Source organism: Watersipora subatra, chromosome 1, assembly GCF_963576615.1.
Source record: "Watersipora subatra chromosome 1, tzWatSuba1.1, whole genome shotgun sequence".
Taxonomy (NCBI): Eukaryota; Metazoa; Bryozoa; class Gymnolaemata; order Cheilostomatida; family Watersiporidae; genus Watersipora; species Watersipora subatra.
This window is the reverse complement of record NC_088708.1, coordinates 2,791,147-2,813,971: the sequence shown is the minus strand read 5'-3', so window position 1 is coordinate 2,813,971 and position 22,825 is coordinate 2,791,147. Positions and strand designations below refer to the sequence as shown.

General features: G+C 35.7%; 1 protein-coding gene across 2 annotated transcripts in view; it reads left to right on the top strand.

The window, feature by feature from the left end:
• The first annotated feature begins 15,283 nt into the window (after positions 1 to 15,283).
• LOC137396026 (trafficking kinesin-binding protein 1-like) overlaps positions 15,284 to 22,825 on the top strand; it is a 36,893-nt gene continuing 29,351 nt past the window's right edge. Inside the window, exons 1-2 of one of the 2 annotated variants that reach the window (XM_068082275.1) lie at positions 15,284 to 15,412; positions 19,964 to 20,070. The gene's annotated coding sequence lies outside the window, so the exon portion shown is untranslated. The remainder of the gene's footprint in view (positions 15,413 to 19,963; positions 20,071 to 22,825) is intronic. The other variant, XM_068082274.1, reaches the window with a different exon arrangement.

Genomic DNA, 22,825 nt, shown 5'->3' with positions numbered 1-22,825 from the left:
TGAATGAGATGAATTAACAAGCACTGTACTACATACCACACCTCCGCGCAGCATTAAAGAACAACTCTAGATGGTCTTGTGAGAACTTGCACATCAGCAGGTAATCTAAATGACCAGGCTTCAGTAACTTCTCAACTAAACCGAGCACTACATCAGCAGCACACACCAATCCAGTATAGCAAACATGCCTACAAACAAACCCCCAAAATATGTCAATACATCAACATTGTTAATTTTTTTACTGTACATGAGGGATGCTCAAATAGCGGCCTGTGGTGGCCAACTATCAAATTTAACGTGGCCCATTTTACAAGGTCTCCAAATAATTACTTTTTTCACATATTTGGAATGCAGCCCATTTTAGGCTGGTTTGTAAGGCTTTATGTAGAGTATTTCTCTATACAATTGGCGCACATATTCTGTATTTCATATTCACTAAAAACAGCTAAACATAATTTGTTATTGACATGTGGATGTAATTGTAAAGTAATATAATATATATAGTTATAGAAATACAATAATGTTCTTAAACTCATATACAACTTCAGTTCATATCATCACACATCTTGTGGCCAAAATTCTCCAATATTAAATATTGGCCCTCAATTAACGACTTTTGGGCACCCCTGTTGTACATCATTATAAGTGAATGAAAGCTTATAACAACTATGCACTAATATCGCACCACATTACATGATGCAGCTGCTAGTCTAGAAAACTAAAAAGCAGAACAATACTTACACAAAAATCATAAACTAGAAAAGGGAACAATAAACGAAGAATATTTAACCATAGAAACAAACTGAAATATTGTGAAAAGATAACCGACTATGTCAGATCACTAAACAGTAGATCATTACTAGAATATTATGTGTGTAATTCTGATTCAATCCAAAATTTGAATTAGTATTTCAGTCTACTTCGACTATAGCGAAGAGCAAGGAAACGAACAGTAAAATAAGCAACAATTTTAACAAAAAAATGTAGTACCGCATAGTGTTGTATAAAGGTGTATCATCGTATCATCCATTGTTCTCAAACTCATAAGATATGTCTTTGTGTCTAGTAAAAACGGAGTTAGACACTCCAAGACTAGACAATCATATAGGCCGTTTATAGCCACGGCCTGCAACTGACCGACTATTGAGTATATCAAATAGTCTATCAACTTTCTGCAGAAACACAACAAAAAACCACATTTACTAATATTGGCTGAATTTTAATATCTGCAACTTATATAAGTTAACCTAAATTGTTCAAACTGTGATCACACTGCCATGCATGACATCAAAATTTCCAATAACAAATCTTTGCATTATTAAACTGCAGTTACACATGGGAAAATAGACCCACACGCACTAACCTGAATGAACTCAACTGTGGCATCACAGTCTTGAAGCTGGCAAATTTATTATTATTATTATTATTAAGAATATTTATTGAGGATTGCAAACCAAGTATATAAACTCCTACAGAATAAATAAATTTTTGTCCTCACAAAAAAAAACACAATATGAAAGATATGTTACGAAACATACAGTCAACGTAATTGTCAAAACAATACAATAATACAATGCTACAATACAACTCAATGCAACAATACAATAATACAATGCTACTAAGACTATGTGCTACAAATACCACTCAGAGCATATGCAACACCTAACATATACTAAGACTATATGCTACACTACATTACACCAACTATTGCTAACACGATATAATACCAAAAAGCACAAGAGACCTGAACAGAACGATTAAGCGGAAATAATCCTAGGTGACTAGAAGACAAGAGTATTTGGAATGAAGGCACTTATATAGGCATTTAAGAATTATCCTTTGAACAGAATGAGTATTGAAAATGATTACAATATTAAGAAAAGCTTATAAGAGACCGCGGGTCAGAGTAACCGGCGGATAAAAAGAGGTGATATTGAAATGGGAAGGAGCTCTTTCTAGTGTTTGAACGCACGTAGGGCTTGATAACTTTATGGCTACTCCGTAAAGACATGTTGTGTGTGTGCATATCACTGACCAGTTTCACCAAGTAATTTGAGGCTTTTCGTTTTTGCGCTTTGTTTTGGGTAAATTTTTTAAATAAATACTGCCTACGGCTAGCAATTGTTTGTAAATTTAACAGTCGGCGACCACAATTTACTGAGAGCTGAAAGTATAATACGTATTGCTCGATTTTGAATTTTTTCAAGAGATGTAGATTTTGCTTGCGAAATAGTTAAGAAGAAGGAAGAACAATACTCTAAAACAGTCCTTACTATGGATGTATATACCAGCTTAGCTTGCTCTACAGTGAGGTATTTTCTGAATTTAGACGAGAGGTAAACTAACTTGTTCGCTTAACTCAAGTTTTCAGGGTAATTAGAGAAGCAGCCACTGATGCAGATAACAATTGGGTAGCAAGAGCAACCAATAAAAGTTATAAGCATACAGATAAGCACACTAGCTAAACTAAATTGGCTAACCAGCTGCTAGCAAGCTTCTAACCAGCTACTAGCAAGCTTCTAACCAGCTACTACTAGCAAGCTTCTTCTAAACGGCTACTGCTGTACTAGTGCTACTAATGAAGGAAAAAACGCTAAACTCACTTGTAAAATGATATATCATTAACCCTCCGTGTTTCAGGGTTGTCGTGGTGGTAGCAACTAATAGCAAAAACACTGATTTTCAGCAGATAAATAAGTTTTTTTCTTGGGATAACTATGATCAGCCATTTCACTAACTAAAACCGGAAGCCCATGTAGCATTTTTCAAGATGGCGCTCAAATTGTCGCACGGAAGTTCATTGATTTAGATATGCCAATGCCATTCTAGTGGTAGTATAATTCAGTGGATATGACCGAAGGTCAGGCTACTTTTGGGGTTACTTCTATGTTCTACTCAGATTAACGCGAAGAAGCTAGGGCGAGCTACAGAAGTTACCGAACACTGCGAGATTACATATAGGCCGTAGGCCAAGGCAGTTTATCTTGCTATTTTGCTATTTTCGTTGGCACCACTTTTCAGTGGCAATTTTTTGCACTTAGTCGATAGATTTGATGGTTCAGAATTTATATCCAATGAGTTGCTATGCCTACCATTCCCACTAGTAGGAGAATTTTCCCATTTTAGGTTAGGTAGGTTTTAAGGAGTTGTCTCCTTTCATATCAAAATGTAACTGGCTTGTTACGGAGTGAGTCACACTTTGGCCAACTATTGTCGAAGTCAAAGCATTGTCTGCTGAAATTTATTTTCTTGTTCTGCATTCATGGTTTGAGCTTTGAAATGGTTCGTGTAGCCCACATAAATGGTCCTCAAGAAATTAATTTAATAAACATTGACTAAGCACACAAGTCAAACACCTAGTCACTGTCTAGAAAGCTAGAAAAACACTTTTTAAAGGGCCTGAGCGATCTGCTTCTGTTGTATGCGCATGTGTCTGCCTTGTGCCCGCTCGTATTGCAGAAACTTAGGTTACGTATGCCAGTCCGATTTTGAGAGGTCGCACCGCAAGTGCGTGTGCCTATAGGAGTCGACCATGTGGACGACTACGGAACCATATAAGCATGTGACGAACTGCAGACGCGTCTTTTCCCTTGTGGAATATTTGGTGAGTAAACATATATAACAGTTTCCAATGGGGTATGCCTTCAACCTGTCTACAAGGCTCCCATATTCACAGGACATGCTATCAGAGGCTGACTAACAACAGCAAGATTGAGGTTGCTAGGAAAAAACACAGTGAGGTGAGTGAGTATTTTTTTAGACTTGTTATACTTTACCACTCGAACATTTAAAGTAAAATAATGTCACATATAATTATTCTATAAAATAATTATTATGTAATTTAATTGCATAATTAATTATCACTGAGATGGAAGAAATGCTGACATTGTAATCTGTACAAGCCAGTAGTGGTGGCTACTGATCAAGGTGCTTGTATTAAGTTTGAAAAATAACTAAATTGCAATATAGCAAGGCATTAATCATTAGTCTTGCCCTTTTTATGAAATGGACAAAGCACGCATGTATTCACTCTAGTTTATTGGTCTAAGCTAACTAAGTGATAGTAAATTCTCTAGTCAATGTTGTCCTGGCATTCATTTAGCCACATGAAGAGAGTTGCAAACCCGCTACTCATGATGCACCTCGTCAAGATGAAGATGAGCGACTAAAAAAACTTACAATGATTCAATTCAATTCACAATTCAATGATTTGTGAGAAAAAAGTTTGGTAATACTCACACAAATGAAATACTTGCAAAGCTGTCCTTCATGTCGCCAAAACTGTGTCTGCTGGTCCATCTATGCTTAAATTAAACTTAAAGGTTGACTTGCAACAATAGTTGATGAGGAACAATAGATAACGATGAGGCTACTCATAGAATTAAAGGTTGACTTTCAACAAAATTCACATTACAGTTATTTGGTATCAAAAGATTCACCATGTCTTACTCTGTTGTGTTGTAGGTGCAAAATATGTGGGAATGTGATTACAAACTCTTAAAAGCTCAAAAATGAACAGTTAATGGCAGCCACACGAGACCGCTGTAGTTTGGATTCTCTTTCCAAAATGGCTCAAATATGACGTAGCTGTGGTAGATGGTTTCGGTTTAAACTTTCATGCAACCATATTCGTCGAAATATTTTCACAAATATACTTCACGCATTCAGTAAAGCCATGTCTATTGTTCTTACGCGTCTGTTTTATCGTCATTGTAATGATGTCACTTTTAGCAGTGATATCTTATAACTTACTGTAAAAATTCATTTAATTTTTTAACCTTACCTCAAAGGCGTACGTATCATTATCTGATAATCATGATGAGCCTGTTGGTCACCTGTGATAATCGGAAAGTGCTGCAAAAATTATTTTCGAAGTATTTGGTCACATGATCAGATTACGACTTGACGATTAGTTCAAGCCGAAACAAAACTGTAAAGTAGCGAGCATCTATATTTGATATGGGGTCTTCAGTAAAACCCGAAGTGTTTGTCATAAACTAGTGCTACGATAAAATTATATTGAGCTTTTTATTGGCCTTTCATTTCACGTGAGAACATCACGTGACAAGACAATAACCAAACTGTCATGGCAACGTCAAAGAAATAAACGAATTCCAATCTACGGCGGCTTTGTTTTTGAGCTTTTAAGAGCTTGCAATCACATTTCCACATATTTGGCACCTACAACACAACAGAGTAAGACATGGTGAATCTTTTGATACCAAATAACTGTAATGTGAATTTTGTTGCAAGTCAACCTTTAGGATATGATTTCTTCAGTTGCTTTGGCTATGAATAAGTAATTGATAAGCAATTGATAAGCAGTGCCCTGTATTGTTTTGCAGTTCAACTTGTACTGGTACTGCACCAATGATTGGCATCATATAATCCAACTATGGCGCACCACAACTGATTTAAACTCCTATCGACATGTTCAAGCATGGTTCCGCATAAAGAACTTTGGTAATTTTGTGAGTGGGGCACCTGCCCACATATGCAGATGGATTGAAGAATCCTGCTACCATCAAACAGGAAGAACATGTAAGTGGAGAAAATATTGATCAATCTTGCCTTGACAGAGATAATTAAAAATATTGTTCCCCACTTACCTTGGAACTTGTTTTGTAAAGGGACAACCAGAGAGCTGTGCCTTTAACTGTAGTTTTTTAATATTACAGCTCAGGTTCCCAGAGGGCAACTGAGTTAGAAATCTTCTCAGAGGACCAGTTCATATCTATGTCAGACTTGATCAAACTACCATAAATGAAGTGACTTCAAGCTATTGAAGATGTGGGGCCATCCTTACGGATGCCATGGTGCTTATCCAAGCCCTGCCTGCCAGTGCCATTCCTTCAACATTTCGTCAACTGGCTGATACCATTTTTGACGTGCTTATTGCTCATGCTAAGAAGCACAAGGTTGCTTGTGTGGATTTTGTGTGATCGACAACTATTGCAAGAATAGAATCATGGGGAGTAAAAAAGTGAAGGTGAAACAAAAGGTGATAAGAATCTACAAAGCCATCTTCATTTTAGTAATAAAGCTGTGAAGGTACTAAACTGAAAAGCCTCTGTAAAGTCTGGAAGCAACATATGATGTTTGCATTCATTGTTTCACACTGGAAGATTACAGTCAAGCATGATACCCTGATACTTTACACTATAACAACAATATCATGCTACTGGCTTAATATTAACCCTTACGCTCACCCCACCACCAAAGAGGTGCCTCCTTTGGCTTGCGATTACAAGGAGGCAGACACGCGTCTCGTACTGCATGCATCTCATGCTGCTGACGGCTATTCACAGGCAGTGGTCGAATCTTTTGACATTGGGGTTGCTATCATGGCACTTGCCCATGGTAAGAACATTAATTGCCGACTCCGTTTTTCTTATTGGACAGAGAGACTAGAAGTGGCTATTAGATGTCAGTGCAATGGCTACTAAGCTCGGAGATAATCTACCAATGTAAAGATCTCATATTTTTGCACGGTTTATCTGGCTGCGATGCAGTTTCATTCTTTGCTGGCAAAGGGAAAAAGAGTCATAGGAAACTCGTCAAAACAGAAGTCGACCTTCAGCAGGCAATGAAAGGACTCTGAGAATCATTTGAGTTTCGGCGCAACTTTATTCTCGATGTGAGACTGACACATGCAACTCTATGGCCAAAAAAATAGCACTCAGGAAAATGGCACAGACTTCAACTTACTAAGGTACAGGCTTTTTGTGTCCAGGTCTGGGGCAAGTCAGTCCCTCCCTTCCTGCCTTCAGTCGCTGAAAGAACATGTGCATTGTGCCAACTATGTAGCAGCTACCTACGTGTATATGGGAAGAGGCAACAACACAACTTGCCAATGCACCATTTCCTTCTTTACATGGGTGGATACTGGGTAAGAAAAACGATGAATATGCAGTAGTGTCATATTAGAATCATTGTCCCACCTGGTATTCTACAAGCAGTTCTAGGTAAGTGTCGAAAATCCAGCTGCCGAGGGAGCTGCCGGTATTATAGTAAAGCTGCCTTACACAGAGCTTTGCACATGCATGCGCTGAAACAAATAAAAACTGGAGCAGCAGTAGTAGAGGATGCTGATAGTGAAGACAATGATAAAGAACTCAACAGATTGAACAAATGGTTAGGGTATGCGATATTTTGAAATAAACCAGCTTGTTTTGTAAGACTGTTGATATTAGCTACTAATAATAATACTAATAATAATGCTTGCAGTGTTCTTATTATTGTCTTTGATTCATCAGTGTCAAGTTATAAAACATAATTACAGTATTTTGAATTTTTTTTCAAAATAAAGCTATTAAACCTTATGTAAAAACATGTATTAAAAACATGTATTAAACCTTACACATGTAAAAACATGTATATACATATATGTATATAGTTTACATGTACATGTAAGAATCGTAGGGTATGGAATGTTAGAAAATAGATAAAAGATAAATTTTGATTTTACCACTGACATCCTAAATCACTGCAAAATAGTTATGAGACAAAGTTGAAAATCTGATACTTCTATCGAAGTAATCCTATTTACATGGGAGATAAAACCGAAAAAGTCAATTTCATTAAATTTTGTGATAGAAGTGGAAATGGCAGCGGCGGCACCGCTTCAGTTTTTAACTCTCCACACCAAAATTAGTCTAAATCACATCCCAAATTGCCACTAAAAGGGAGCGCCAACAGAACATCATTTCTAGAGCTCTTTTGCCTGCTCAGCCCTCAGCCTATTAGCTGCAGAAAGGAAAATGCTATTTAGTTTATCGGACCATTAGAAGCGGGCAATCAGTGAGTTCTATTACTGGTTGTATACCTGTGCCATTATACAAAACTTATGACACGACTCAATCGATAGATTACCGTATATTGTAATTAAGTAAGTAAGAGTAAGTTAATTTTGTCTCAATTGCTTTAACACGCTGTGACAAATTTAGTTGAAGTGATAAGTGTACCTCAGATACTCATATCAGTTGTTTTTAAAACTTTTACATATGGACGGAGACCACAAGCACCCCGTTCGGGCCGATAAGCACGGCGGTGAGACGGATGAGCAGAGGATAGGACCATACGTGGTACTACAGGTAACACATACAGGTCCATCGTCACCCTCACTGTTGTTGGGTACAATAGCTGTGAGGGTGACAAAAACCAGGCAAAATAGCTGTTGGTTTTCATATACGTACTCTGAGGGAAAGCCAACTACTTTCTATGACACATTACAGGTTCACATAACAATTATAGTCTCTAGAATGGAAATGTTCAGTGTCTCAGATCTCTTTTTGCTTACCAGTTTAACTAGCAAGCTATTAATCAAAGCTGCTAGATCATCATTGCCAAGAGATCATGTGACCCAAGCCTGGGCATGGCTCTCGTATGGGAGAGAGAGCCTGGGACACATAGCAAAAAAGGTAAGATAGCTTCTGCAAAACTAGCGACATATATTACATATGACGCTCAGACTGATACTAATGGAAGCGTGTCGTTAGATTCAGATCTCACGATATATTAGACGTGGAGTGTTTAAAAGTCTATCGTCATGGTCAAACGTTGAACTACTGCCTTTTACTAGATTGAGCCCCCCCCCCCCCCCCCCCGCGAGAGCCATGCCCAGGCTAATGTGACCCCATCCATGTTGCAATGCTATCACACCTTCTTGCCAGTAAGAATTATTCTGCCACAGGTAAATATCTCCGGCTTTCACCATGACCACATGCATTATGTGGAGCAACCAGAGAATTATCTCCCCCTAGAGTGATAACTGTGTCTTCAACAACACAAGCGTTTCTGGTGCCAACAAGGAGCGTTTAGGCCGCGCCCCTTTTTTGTGCTAGTCAATCGTAGTGATTGATAGAACAATAACATCAGCCATGAGAATGATCATGAATTTCCACAGTTAAGATAGTAATTATTGCTCATATTAAAGAAATGATGATTATAGTTTATTACTCTAATATATGCTTATTATTTAAAGCAATTCAATACCTAGTATTACCTACGTGACTTGCAAAGGCACTGAATAGATAGTATTAAGCAAGTGAGTTAATGCAATCAGCTACTCCAATGATATACAGCCCTCACACATGGTGCCTGTATATCATTGGTTACTCATAAATAAGATAGATAGCCATACTGGGGTTGTATTACATTGGTGTGATGGGAAGCTAATCGACTACCATCAACTGAAAGTATTGACATTGTATGGTGATAGAGTGATTAATTGACACCACAGTCCACAAACAGCCCTTGCATGTAATATTAGAGTTCATACATATCAATCAAATGCATAGACTAGCTTGAAGCAAAGATGTCCACTAGTTAGTGGACATTTTTACTTGATGTAAGCAAGCAAAAAGTTTGAAAGTTAGAGTGGCAAATGTTGTTATATGTTAAATAAAAATAAATTATACTTAATCATACTAAATTATAGCTCTTTAAAAATAAAATAAACTTTTTTATTATTTTATGTATTAAATAATTTTTTATTGTAATCATAGCAAAACAGATTATATATTTAGCCATTACCTGCTAATTATTTCACATTTACATTTAAACACATTTGCAGTCTCATTTTTCTTCCTAATTTATTTCAACAAAACACTTCTTTCATGATATGAAATTTAAAAGTTGTAGTTGTTTGAAAAAGCTTGAAAACTTTTACAGTTATTTTCCTTTTCCTCTTAATTCATTTGTACTGCTTAAAAATATTTTCTCATGATATGAAGTTTAAAAGTTAGAATGGCAAATGTTATATAAAAATAAACTTTCTGTCCAAAGACTTTTTGATTACTCGGGCAACTCGGGTAGTACAGCTCATAGTTGATGGCAGTCGATTAGCTTCCCATCACACTAATGTAATACAACCCCAGTATGACTATCTATCTTATCTATGAACAACTGATTGCATTAACTCACTTACTTAACACCATCTATTCAGTGCCTTTGCAAGTCATGTAGGTATCAGGGATTACGTGTATGTCACAATTTCCATTTCCATAACATTTCCATAATTCATTTCCATATTATTTCCATTTCCATAACATTTCCCTACTTCATTTCCATAGTATTTCCATAACATTTCCATAATTCATTTCCATATTATTTCCATAATTCATTTCCATATAATTTACATAACATTTCCCTAATTCATTTCCATATTACATGTATTTCCATTTCCATAACATTTCCATAATTCATTTCCATAATTAATTTCCATATTATTTCCATTCTCATAACATTTCCCTATTTCATTTTCATATTATTTCCATTTCCATAACATTTCCATAATTCATATCTATATTATTTCCATTTCCATACTATTTTCATATTTCTAAAATAAAATTTTCATATTACCAGGGGGAGATAACTCTTTAGGAGCAACCTCCACTGCACTGTTATGCCCACTACCAGTAGGCATAACTTAACTTCTCTTCACTTCTTGTGCTTAGTCACATTGTCCTTAGGTAGGCTTTCTAGTGATATTGACTTAGGATTTGCAATTGAAGTAATCTACAACAGACTTGGATGTCATTAGTAAATAGGTACATATTCAGATAAGAACATAAAGTAAGAAAATTTGGAGGTAAAAGTGATGACAATTTGTTGATCGATGTAGTTGGTTCAGTCTTGAAGCTTTCATAAAGGAAGCTTCACTTAATGCCAGTATTTATGTGGGTTGTTAATTGTTATAGCACCTGTTCTAGTTTAGGTTTGAACCGCTGAATAGGTCTCAATACAGATAACGCTTACTTGCAAGCAATCTTTGAGGATTTTCTCTGCGGTGAGATGTCAAGATGATGACTACAAGATCAAGAAGAGTATTACACTCACCACGAGTAGCAGAGATGGTAGGGTGGTCATCTGGTCGCAGTTCTCCATGTAGGCTACTAAGCATCCTGGGACGTTATGACATCATTATTCTCTGCTCTTGATTGAATGACTTGGCATTGTCTTAGATGTACTATCACAATCCATATTAGTCCTCATTAATTTCGATTTCTGTATTATCTAACAACTAATACCTATCATTATATCAGATGACATTGCCATTAAATGTTGGACAGTCAGCTAGGTACAGGCTCCTAAAGATGTATTAATTAATACCTTTCATATTGAGCACGTGTGAAGACCTTTCATATTGAGCACGTGTGAAGACCTTTCATATTGAGCACGTGTGAAAACCTTTCATATTGAGCACGTGTGAAGACCTTTCATATTGAGCACGTGTGAAGACCTTTCATATTGAGCACGTGTGAAGACCTTTCATATTGAGCACGTGTGAAGACCTTTTGTTAACAGATTGCAACTGTTTGACATGTGTTAGTAAATGTAGCAACTGCACCACTGAATAATACTATACAATGGGGCAATAGATGATTTTGTAGGTAAAAGTTTTGGTTTTGGTTTCAGCTGCCCTTGGTGTTCACATTAACATCAACAACCCCCGATTCACTTTATTGCATACTGAATATACTGTGTATAGAATATGGTTTTCAGGGATGAGAAAGCGTTTATCACAACTACCAAGTACAGTATGTGAAGTCTATGTCTGTATTTGAATCTGTTACCAGTTTATATTGGCACTATTAATTGAGTAGCAGAAAAAAGCCTGAGCTTAGCGTTTAGATGCACACATAGCCTCACTTTTGGTTAGATTGTATAATGTGATAGTATTCAAGGTCTTCACGAAGCAGCTGCTGGCCTATAGGTTTAGTGATGGTTCAATAGAGTAAAGCATCAACAGCAAATAAACCTTGCTCACTAACATACGAGATGCATTCATGTCTTTTGTAAATATTAAAATAAGATGGTGGTCTAAAAGAAGCCCTTTGGAACACCTGGAAATGTGTGAAAAAAATAGTTTGGCAAACAGAACTAAGAAAAGCATAGTTATTTAGCCAACTTTTTATTAACTTTTTTGACAAATGAAGGTTTACACTTTTGTGTGTTTGTACCTGTTTAGAAATGTTCAAGACATGAAGGGCTTTTAAAGCATCTAAAATTATTGTATCGGTATCTACATTACATCAAAACATTAGCACATCCAATTGTGATGTGTACTTATTTGCAACTCGCCAGACGCTTTGACGACCTAATGAAGCAACAAGTTTATTTAGGTGCTCATGTATGTAGTGAGAAATAATGTACCGTATTCAACTTGTTTAGATAATAAACTGGTTAGAAAAATCGTGGGAGATATTGGGGTTGGCTATGCGGCCTCCATGTGTGCACCTCTATTTCTCTCAATTTGGAATGATAATAGCTGAATGTAGTAGGCGTATCTATGCAGTTTCAAAAGATAATGCAATGATAACAGCAGAATATCTGGAAATATACAGTGGTTAGGCTTTCCAAAACAGAGTCTTTTTTAGGTCAAGATTTAGAAGTATTCTTTCAACACCAGTACTTATTATGTTATATAGAGCATAGGAAAATACATTCTCATCTAGAACCCACCTGTAGTTGGTAAATACGGTAGAGATCACATTTCAAATGTTTACAAAAATGTAGTAGTAATAGTGTTGCAGGTGCTACGCAAGAATAAATAAAAGCGAATTTGTCATGTTTATACCAAAACTATATTTCTATTACTGTTCACTAGCGAGAAGTGCTAGAGTAATTAAACTGTGTTACTTGGAGACTATTTGTGTAAAAATTAGAAGAAAATTTACATGAGAGGATGACTTCAAATAAGTAATGCAAAATAACTTATACAAAAATAAATGGATTGATACTATATACAAGGGTTTAGGCCTGAAGGCTGGATTCTCTATGAGTATTGATTGTGGCAAGATCGATTGTTAATTAATAATTGGATGACTATAATATGGTCTGTATCATCTGTCTGTGTAAGTATGATTGATGTTTACTTCTATGGTTTATCTGCAGTGGGTTAATTATGTTTTCAATTGACTCCGTGCTTTCATGTACAAATTCTAGCAGATGTTGATAGTTATGAGGGTTAAGGAATTTTTTTTATAGATTGGTGTAATTCCTGCATCTGTATAGGTTATGGTCTACTGTTTCGTCCTCATCCAGGCATGTGCATGTTGGTGTACATATTAAACTGAGTTTGTATAAGTGATATTGTAAGGTTGTGTGGCCTGTGAGGAGGCTGGTTAAAATTGATATTTGTCTTTTTGGTAATATAAGTGGAATAGGTTTTTTCTCAAAATGATCTGTTTCTAAGACTTATAATAAACTAGTGGAACAGTGTCCTGTTATCAGATAAGTTTTCCATCAGCATTGCCAATCATTAATTAGTTGTTTTTGAATAGTGGATCATCTAAAATGACTTGCTGACATATCTGCTATAGTTGTGTGTTTACCATTTAAGCTTACAATGTGAGAACGTATTTTCTTTTGAAGTTTGCTTTTTGTAGGTAACAAAGTTTTTGCGAAATAACTCTGTCCTATTGCCATTCTACAGTATGTGTATATGTCTCTGGAACATAAAGACTCAGCTGTAGGTATGTTTGTGATATGGTGGAATACTTCCGTCGAGGGATTAGTTTTTACTCCTAGTATGTCTGTCAAACAACTATGGAGAGATGTCAGCTTTTTAATCCCATAAACATAAAACTATTGAAAAACACTTTCGGTACCATGGTTGATTCTAGTATCTTTTTAGAATAGTATGGCTTAAACCCTGCATTGATGAACGGGAGAAGAAGTCTCCATTTTTTGGCCAATATCGCTTTTGATTCTTTCTTTGTGTGTTGAATGCTAACTTAGAGTCTAGGGTTAAACCTAAAACTTTGGTAGAATTGATAATGTTTATGTTTTTTCCGCTGACTTAAATTTGTTTTGGGTTGCAGTTGAACCAAATAGTATCTGTCTTGGAACAGTTTGCTTTCACACGCCATTGCTCTAGCCAGTGTGTGAGCTTCATGCAGTTGCATTCCATTGTTTCATATAGTTGTTCTTCATTTGATCTTGAGCAGATAACTGAACAATCGTCTGCATATTGAAGTGAGGTTCCATTCCATGAGTTCAGCATGTCTCTGTGTAAAGTATAAAAAGTATAGGGAATAAGAAACTTCCTTGTGGCAGTCCTATTTCACATTGTTTTGGCTGCGATAGATGGTTGTTAACTTTAATTCTGATTGTTCGTCGTGTGAGAAAAATAAATGTTTTATTAAGGAATGGTCCATTTATTCCTAATTCAGCAAGTCTGAACAACATTTCTTGGTTTAAACCATTTTTAATAAAATTTTGTGTTCCTTTTTAATTATAACTATTAATTTTTACTCTAGTGATCTAGGTTTGGTTACTAAAACTCAATTACTAAAACCAATCAGGAGCCAAGATTTCACTGCCATAAGTAAATCTGTTTGGGAACAAGATTTCGACCCTGGGGGCCAGACTTATAACATGTCTGATGTACACGATCGTTCGAGAAACAATTTAAACTCGTATCTCAAGTTTGTACTGCAATTCGAAGTTGTCTACTCGTAAAAATATATGGCGACAATATCTATAAATACGTTTGTCAAGAATTTTGTTGGTCCGTCCAATGATATACAGCCCTCACTGGGTGCTGTATATCATTGGTCTGTCTAACTTCTATATCTACTTGTTTCGTGGCAGCACTGCTGTAATAAACTACAATCATTATTTTCAAGATTTTCCAAGATTGGTTAATAAATAATACGTAAATACAGCCAAAACAGCTTGTTAGCAATGATATACAGCCCCCGATATACAGCCTCCCAATGGGGGGGGGGGGAGGGCTGTATATCACTGCTGTTAGTACGTGTGTATTGGCCTGTATTATGTACATTGTTACAGAATAGCATCCTATAGCATCAGTTGAATATTATTTGCAATCATAGTTTATTTAACAAAAAATATTGAGTTGAAAGCGTTGATATTGATTTGAAGAAAATTGATTTGAAAGTACAGTAGGATACATGTACCGGTACATGTAAAAGAAGAGAAATAGAACTTAAGATTGGGTAGACAACTCTTAAAACAATTACTGATATCCGTCGCGGTTGAATCAAATGCAATGCATGAGAACATGTACATAGATATACATGTAAGTACAGCCCATTAGTTGCTCCAAAATCAAAATTATTTATTAAGCACACAGTAATTAAAAACTGCAAGTTTTTAATAATATTGTCAAATAATAAAATATGTTCTCTGTATAGGTATACGTAATGTAACTGTAAAATTCAATCATTATGCGCGTATTTTAATAGCGCATGGATCAAGTAATTTGGTTAGTATTGAATACGTAATTAGGTTGACGCCAGCCTGTATAAAGAGAGATAACTCCTTGCTTTAATTTAACGTGCTTGTGTGTCAAGGAAAACTATATTTCGAACAAAACTATTTCGATCTGTAACAAAGTCATGTATGAACTTGACCAGTTAAACATGACAAGCTTTTTACATAGGTAAGACATATTTTGCTATTAAGATGATGTACATAAAAATCATTTAAGCACAATGAATTTTAATTATACACCAATTGACATCATTTTGTATAGTATCGGGCTACGGTAGATTCTCAACAGTGTTGAGCCAACTATGTGTGTTTTTTAAAATCCTGTTATACACAATTGTTCTGCTTCAACACGTAAATCGAAGTTGCTGAAGCAAATTCAATACATTGAATTTGCTTTGTCAGTTTATTCTTGTGTAAACTAATTTGATTAATATTGGTTCAGACACTATTGAATGTGCTAAAGTATAAGCAATATTATTATTTGTCAGTAAATGATACATCTTTATTTGTAGAAATTCAAAATATTAAATATTCAAACTCACAAATTTTAAAAAAACGTTTTAAAATTTCACAAAAATATTCAATTGATGAAAGTTACACCTTTACGCGAACAGTAATTGTCTACGGTTTTTGCTCAGTCTTGTACGTCTACAAGTTTCGACAAATAAAAGAGAGGCATCTCAGTTATATAAGGAACGAGGTTCAACAGTTGAGAAAGAAAGCTTCTTAGCTGTCAGCAGTCAAAAGAGGTAAAGCCATTGGAGGTGTTCTTTTTTATAGATGTCTCCGTTATACTGAGAGAATATGTTTATGAGCCCTGGTTCTGTTTTTATGCTGTGTATAGTTGGTACTTGAGTGGAACTATATTGAGTACACAATGGAAATGTGCTGGTAGAAATGATGACGAACTCCTGTTATTTTGGTATTGTCGGCTAGCGGTTGACAGAACTGTGTACTTGTCATCAACTCAAATTTCCTTTGGTGGTTTTATGATATGCCAAATGACGCATCGTCTTCAATTGGTGTTTTTGAGGATCCTCTGATGTCCGAGATGTTTTGCTAATTGAATAAATTGCACGTATTTCTTGTGACTCAAACTATTTTCTTTTTTTTGTATCCGGTTTTGCTGATATATACATAAAATAGTGTAGGCCTATTGGGAGCCTAACAAGAAAATTGTCCAACAACCTATTATTCTCTAATTATTATAGAGGCATTAAATGAAGTAGATAATATGTATGTTTTTTGCTATTACCAAACATTTCAAATTATAAAAAGTGTAGTAAATTGCTATAATAAAAGCATTAGTACTATGCATCAAATTTTCAAACAGTGTATCCCTGTAGCAGTGGGTTACTTCAGTCTGCTACAATTTTATTCATTCATATAAATGTGTAGCACTAGAAAAACTGCCACTTTGACCACGTGACCAGCACGTTTAGCGAATTGCGGGAGATGTTTTCCGAAATATTTTCAATATTAACTCATTTGGGCTCATGTATCATCTAGTAGACAACTAAACTGCTCCAACGTATAACTTTATTGCGACTGGAGGATGACCTTTTGGGTTGGTTAACGCAAGTATAGAGTTGGTTTTGTGCAAGCTGCTGGCATTCGTCTGCGGTGTCTTCCGTCAAAACTTACGAAATTTGGGTATAAATATCTGTATTTCTCTCTTCTTATTTTCGAGTGGACTGTGTCCTAAGATGTGCAGCATGTTTTTTGTCAGTTTCATGTACATGTAAAGTTCCACTTTTGTCATAAATGAAAATACATGCTGCATTTTCAACTCCTCAATGTTAATTATACCTAAAATCCTGTCATTTAAGTTGTAGTGAACATCACCTAAACTGTACAATACTCTTGTCCAGACAAACCTTATTGTTTACTCATATGAAACCTATCATCATGTGACACGAAAAAAATATGATATTGAGTTTTAACATTAACTGAAAAACTATTCTCTTTTGGTCATTTTATATTTTATCTGAACACTTTGCCCAACTATTTCAAAAGTTATTGAGCTAAATTACAAAAATGTGAATTAAAAGGATCACGATCAAACTTAGTTTAAAAGCTTTTCTGCAACTTTCCATTTACACTTGAACTTTCTGTAGCTCGTAAGTAGCCAAAAGATCTTTCTTAAAATATTTAAGCTAGTTTGCCTTTCTGAGTAAATCGTGATATTTGAATGACCAGCAGCAACTGCTTTTTGGCTTAACCAAAAATGTGCCATTTTATAGCATAATTAGCAAATTGTTTGTCATAAAAAGCTAGCAATTAGCAAAATCTTTGTGTTTTGTTGCTTATGGTAGAATGAGTAGTTGATGGTTGTTTGAGGCACTTTGGTTATAGATGTAACAATAATGGCTTGCGAAACTTTCTGATTATTAAACCAAGGTTGGCTATCATAGAACCATATATATATATATATATTGATGTCACAAAAGGAGCCTTTGAAAGCATTATTCACAATTGAGCCATTCCACTTAATATATCAATATGCAGCCAGCTTGTCTTTTCAGGAAATAATATAAAACAAATTTATTAACAACACAATAAAGAAAATTTCTCTAAATTTCTTCACTGAAGTCTCTCAACAGCTTTTCTATTGTTAGCAAAATTTCCAAGGTTTGTGAAAATCATGGTATTTATGAAAGTTACTCTCTTGTAGTTGGACCAGTACTGTCATTAGCTTTAAGAACAATCATTCTAACAATACAATTGGATAAAGGTTTGTTATCAAAAACATACCAAAACCTTATGGAATTACAGCATTTGGAAAAATTTAGTTGATTATCTACAGCTGGTTACTGAGAACATTTAGCAAGCATTCACATGAAAGAGCAAAAAAATTTTTTGGAACAGTGTTCAGTGGTGTCACACAAAATTCAATGCAAGGTCATATTTAGCCTTCGGCTTGCATAGTAGCAAACACCAATTCAGTAAACATGACAACTTTGATCAAATCAGCGGTTGCAGCTGAAATTCTATGTAGAGCAAAATTTTGTTTGAAGCCTCATATTTTTATTTACATCGCCAAGTTTCAAATGCATGGGTCTAAATTACTAAGGAAAGGCCATGGCTTACACAGATTGCATGAATAATTTTATTGTGATTTGTACAAGGCTAGTCTTTTGTCCTGGCAATTTGGTCTTAGCAACCCTATTAGCAAAGCTTTGGGTTTGGTTGTTCTTAGTTGGGGTTCAGGTGATGGTGTTTAGTGAGATGAGAATGAGCTCATTGAATGAGTTTTTCTGACCTCCTTAAAACAAGTTGCAACTCACATTGTTTTAGAAATAGAAATTAATTTCATAGAACCTTGATCTTGGTTATGGAAATGTGAAAATTGTTTTTAATTTGTCAGCTTATCATTTCTTAAGAAGTTCCAAATGTTGACAAGCCTATGTGCTTTCAATTTGCTTGAAAATGTCTCATAGCCGGGCTTACGGATGCAATTTTTTTTGCAAAATATTTCTGTGGTGGTTAGTCATGGCATACTCATGTTTCTTGTTTATAGTTTCACGATTAAAAAAATCTTAACTTTGTTGTTTGCAGTTTATTTTGTCACTTCACTGACACCTTGAGGACTAGTTGCTTACTTGTATTGGTAACCCCAGAGCCTTGGTGCTTTTGCTAGCTTTACTAAGGCCTTCAACCACTTACTTTTTTGAATAAATCATCATATCTACACATCATTTGAAACTTGAGGCTTGCTCTAAATGAACACTAAATCACCGAAGCTTTAGAAACGATCATCTTTTTCATTTTATTTGTAGGCATTTTCCTGTTCAAACTCATCCATTTGCCCTTAGCAGTGTCTCAAGGCACAAAGTTTAAAAAATATTACAGTATTTAGCTCAAGCTTATTATCATGAAACAATAAGGTTCAATTCTGAAGTGGACCTTTAGTCACAAACGTTTTTTTATATCAGAGCTAAAATCTCATTCTAAATACCAGAGATTTACATTATTTATTCAACCAGAAATGAGTTCTTGAGAGTCACAAAACTAAAACTTTGATTGGAAAACTTTAATGGGCCATTTGACTTTATATACAAACCAAAGCGAGTAACAAATACCAATAAAAGTAGTCACAACATAAAAGCTAAGATGTTGTATTGATCATATATGATCACAGTCTGAGCATGAATGTATAAAATGAGAAATGAAACGCGTTGACAGTTACCAAATTGAAAACGAAAGATATAATGTAAGAAGAATAAACCTTGTGTTCACAGCATAGAAGTAAAATTAAACAGCAAGTATTGACAGTTGACACAGGTAGTCACAAATTTAGGATTAAAATGTTGGGTTTATCAATTAAGAAGTCCAAGCATGACCAATTATGAAAATTTAATGAAATGAATATTCACAGCCGCAAGACGGAAACTAATCTTTGAGTGCTCAATAAAACTTAAAACTTCTTCATTTGTTGCGTGAGCCACTTCATCAAAACTCACTCTTGTTTCTTGTAGGTCTCGTTTGTTATCAAACATAAAACACTGGGCAATACACTTGACTGAATGTTATCATTTTATTAGAATAAGCCACAAGCTTTAGCCAATTAACGACTAGTGAGACGAAATAAACAAAAAAGTGGCTTACAAATTTCCATGAACCTTGATCCATACTTAGAAATTTCAGTTATTCACATCAATATCATTCGTGCGCTGCAAAACACAAGTAATGTTCTTATGGTAATTCTTCTGTCTTATAGACTAGTTTGAGAAACTCTGAATATCACTCTCATCAAATATCGAGCTATCCTAATACAATAAGAGTGGACTCGGATGAGCTACATCGAAATTCACGCTTGAAACTTACGTAAGTTTATAAAGGAAAACTCCTGTCTCAAGCGTTCTCAGTTAACGACGATTTTCCACCTCCATTTCTAGTAGAATAGCTAAAGAACCAGTGGTCACTCTCTACATTGAGGTCACTTCTAGAATCACTCAATTTTACCAACAGCTCCCGATGCCATATTTTAAAATACTGGAAGCGATTAGCCTACATGTCAGGAGAATGGCTTGTTTTTAAAAAGTCAGTCTACATATAAACAATAGTGACAGGGCGTTATTGATCTAGATTAAGGCTAAAAGTCTACTGTTGATGCTTGGAATAAACACGTTCTTATTTGGTCAATAGGAGCTAAAATATTGTTCTGGCCGTTGTAGTTTTACAACATTATTATGCCCTAGAAAACCTCAATGCGTGATGTTTTGGAACATTGTTGAGCCTCAAACTGTTAAAGGTTGACTTGCAACAAAATTCACATTACAGCTATTTGGTATCATAAGATTCACCTTGTCATAAGCCTGGTTTCCATATAACAGCGCAATGATCAGGCGCGGACCAGTGATCGTGCGCAATGCATTTCTTGGGCTGCGATGCAGTGTTTCCATATCGCGCGTAGGCGCCCATGCTTGCATTGGACAAGGTAGATATTTTCCTTTTTCGTATGAAAGACATATTTCTTCGGAAAAACAGCCCTCTGTTGCGAAATTGCGCTGTCATATGAAAACCAGGCTTACTCTTTCGTATGGGAGACCGATTTCTTCAGAGCCACAGCCCTCCGTTTGAATTGTGGGATAGGTTGAAAAGGTCTAGCGGTGTATTGTGGGATACATCATCACACGCACCCATCGCAAGGATCCATTCTGTTGGATCCTTGCGATCAGCGTACGCACGTCGCGCGATCGTCGTGCACTGACGTTTCCATATCACAGCTGGCCTACGCACAGCTGCGTGCCTTGCACTGTCATATGGAAACCAGGCTTTACTCTGTTGTGTTGTAGGTACAAAATATATGGGAATGTGATTACAAGCTCTTAAAAGCTAAAAAACGAACAGTTAATCGCAGCCACACGAGACCACCGTAGTTTGGATCCGCTTTCCAAAACGGCTCAAATGGGACGTAGTTGTTACAGGATGGTTTCTGTTTACACTTTCATGCAACCTCATTCGTCAAAATATTTTCACAAATACACTTCACGCATTCAATGAAACCATGTCTATTGTTCTTACGCGTCTGTTTTATCATCATTGTAATTCTGTCACTTTTAGCAGCGACATCTTATACCTTGCCGTAAAAATTCATTTAATTTTTTAACCTTACCTCGAAAGAGTACATATAATTGTCTGATAATCATGACGAGCCTGTTTGTCACCTGTGATAATCGAAAAGTGCTGCAAAAATTATTTGCGAAGTATTGGGTCACATGATCAGATTACGACTTGACAATTAGATAGTGCCGAAACAAAACTGTAAAGTAGCGAACATCTATATTTGATACGGGGGTCTTCGGTTAAACCCGAAGTGTTTGTCATAAACTAGTGCTACGATAAGTTTATATTGAGCTTTTAATTGGCCTTTCAATTCACTTGACAAGACGATAACCTAACTGTAATGACTACGTCAGAGAAATAAAGAGATTCCAATCTACGGCGGCTTTTCGTTTTTGAGCTTGTAAGAGCTTGTAATCACATTTCCACATATTTGGCACCCACAACACAACAGAGTAAGACATGGTGAATCTTTTAATACCAAATAACTGTAATGTGAATTTTGTTGCAAGTCAACCTATAACTATATATGTAGGTTGAAAAGGGATTGAAAATTGAAATGCTTTCAAACAAATTCAACTATTAATTTTTTAATGAGAGAACAATTCTTTAAATTTTAAATTAAAATTGTTGGTATTTAAATTACTTTACGTACTATATCTAGCTGTTAGGGACAAGCAATAACAGGTACCAGCTTGATGTTGTTGCAAGCAGCAATACCTCTGTATCCATATATAATTGACTTCTGAATGTTGCAGATGTAGATCCTGCCTAGGACTAATAATTATATAATTAAAATCAGTGCAGTGACCTAGTGATTGACAAACTTCATCTGTCATTTCAACTAACCATGTGTTAAGGGCTAAGTGAGTTAGCATTGTGGAACTGCTTATTGAGGCAGTTATTTTAACTGGAATTTGTTTGATAATCGTTTCCCCTAGGACTCAGCTGCTTATAGTGACGGATGTTATTGAGACGTCTACTGGCTTCTGATTGGCCTTTGTGAGCTAGTCAATTGCTAAGTTTTGCACTTTCAGTATGCTTTTCATAAAACACCAAAATAGCCGTTTTACCAGTGCTTCTTGTACAAAAGCAGATCAACTCAATCTGACATCTCTGCTATAAACACTAATTTGCAATTATTTATTAAATGACTTGGCTTAGCAACATGTTTCAAATTACAGTATTCACAATGTTATGTCTAACTTCGTTGAAAAATCACTTTGAAAAACTATTTCGGCTCCGATAATTTCAGTGTTATTACAAATCCATGAGATATAAGCTGTGTGTCATGGTGTTAATTCTGTTTATGCATTCACATCAGAGGTGCAGATTTGTTCAACACCATTCTTAGCTCCGCCATCAACAATAAGGCATACACATAGATTAGATGTAAATGCAAGAGAATAATAAGCATTCATTGTTTACCTACAGTTTACAACTGTTGCTTAGCAGCGGTAAGGCGCTATCAGCAGCCAAAGATTAAGCAAAAACAGGTTCACAATTTTTTTAGCAA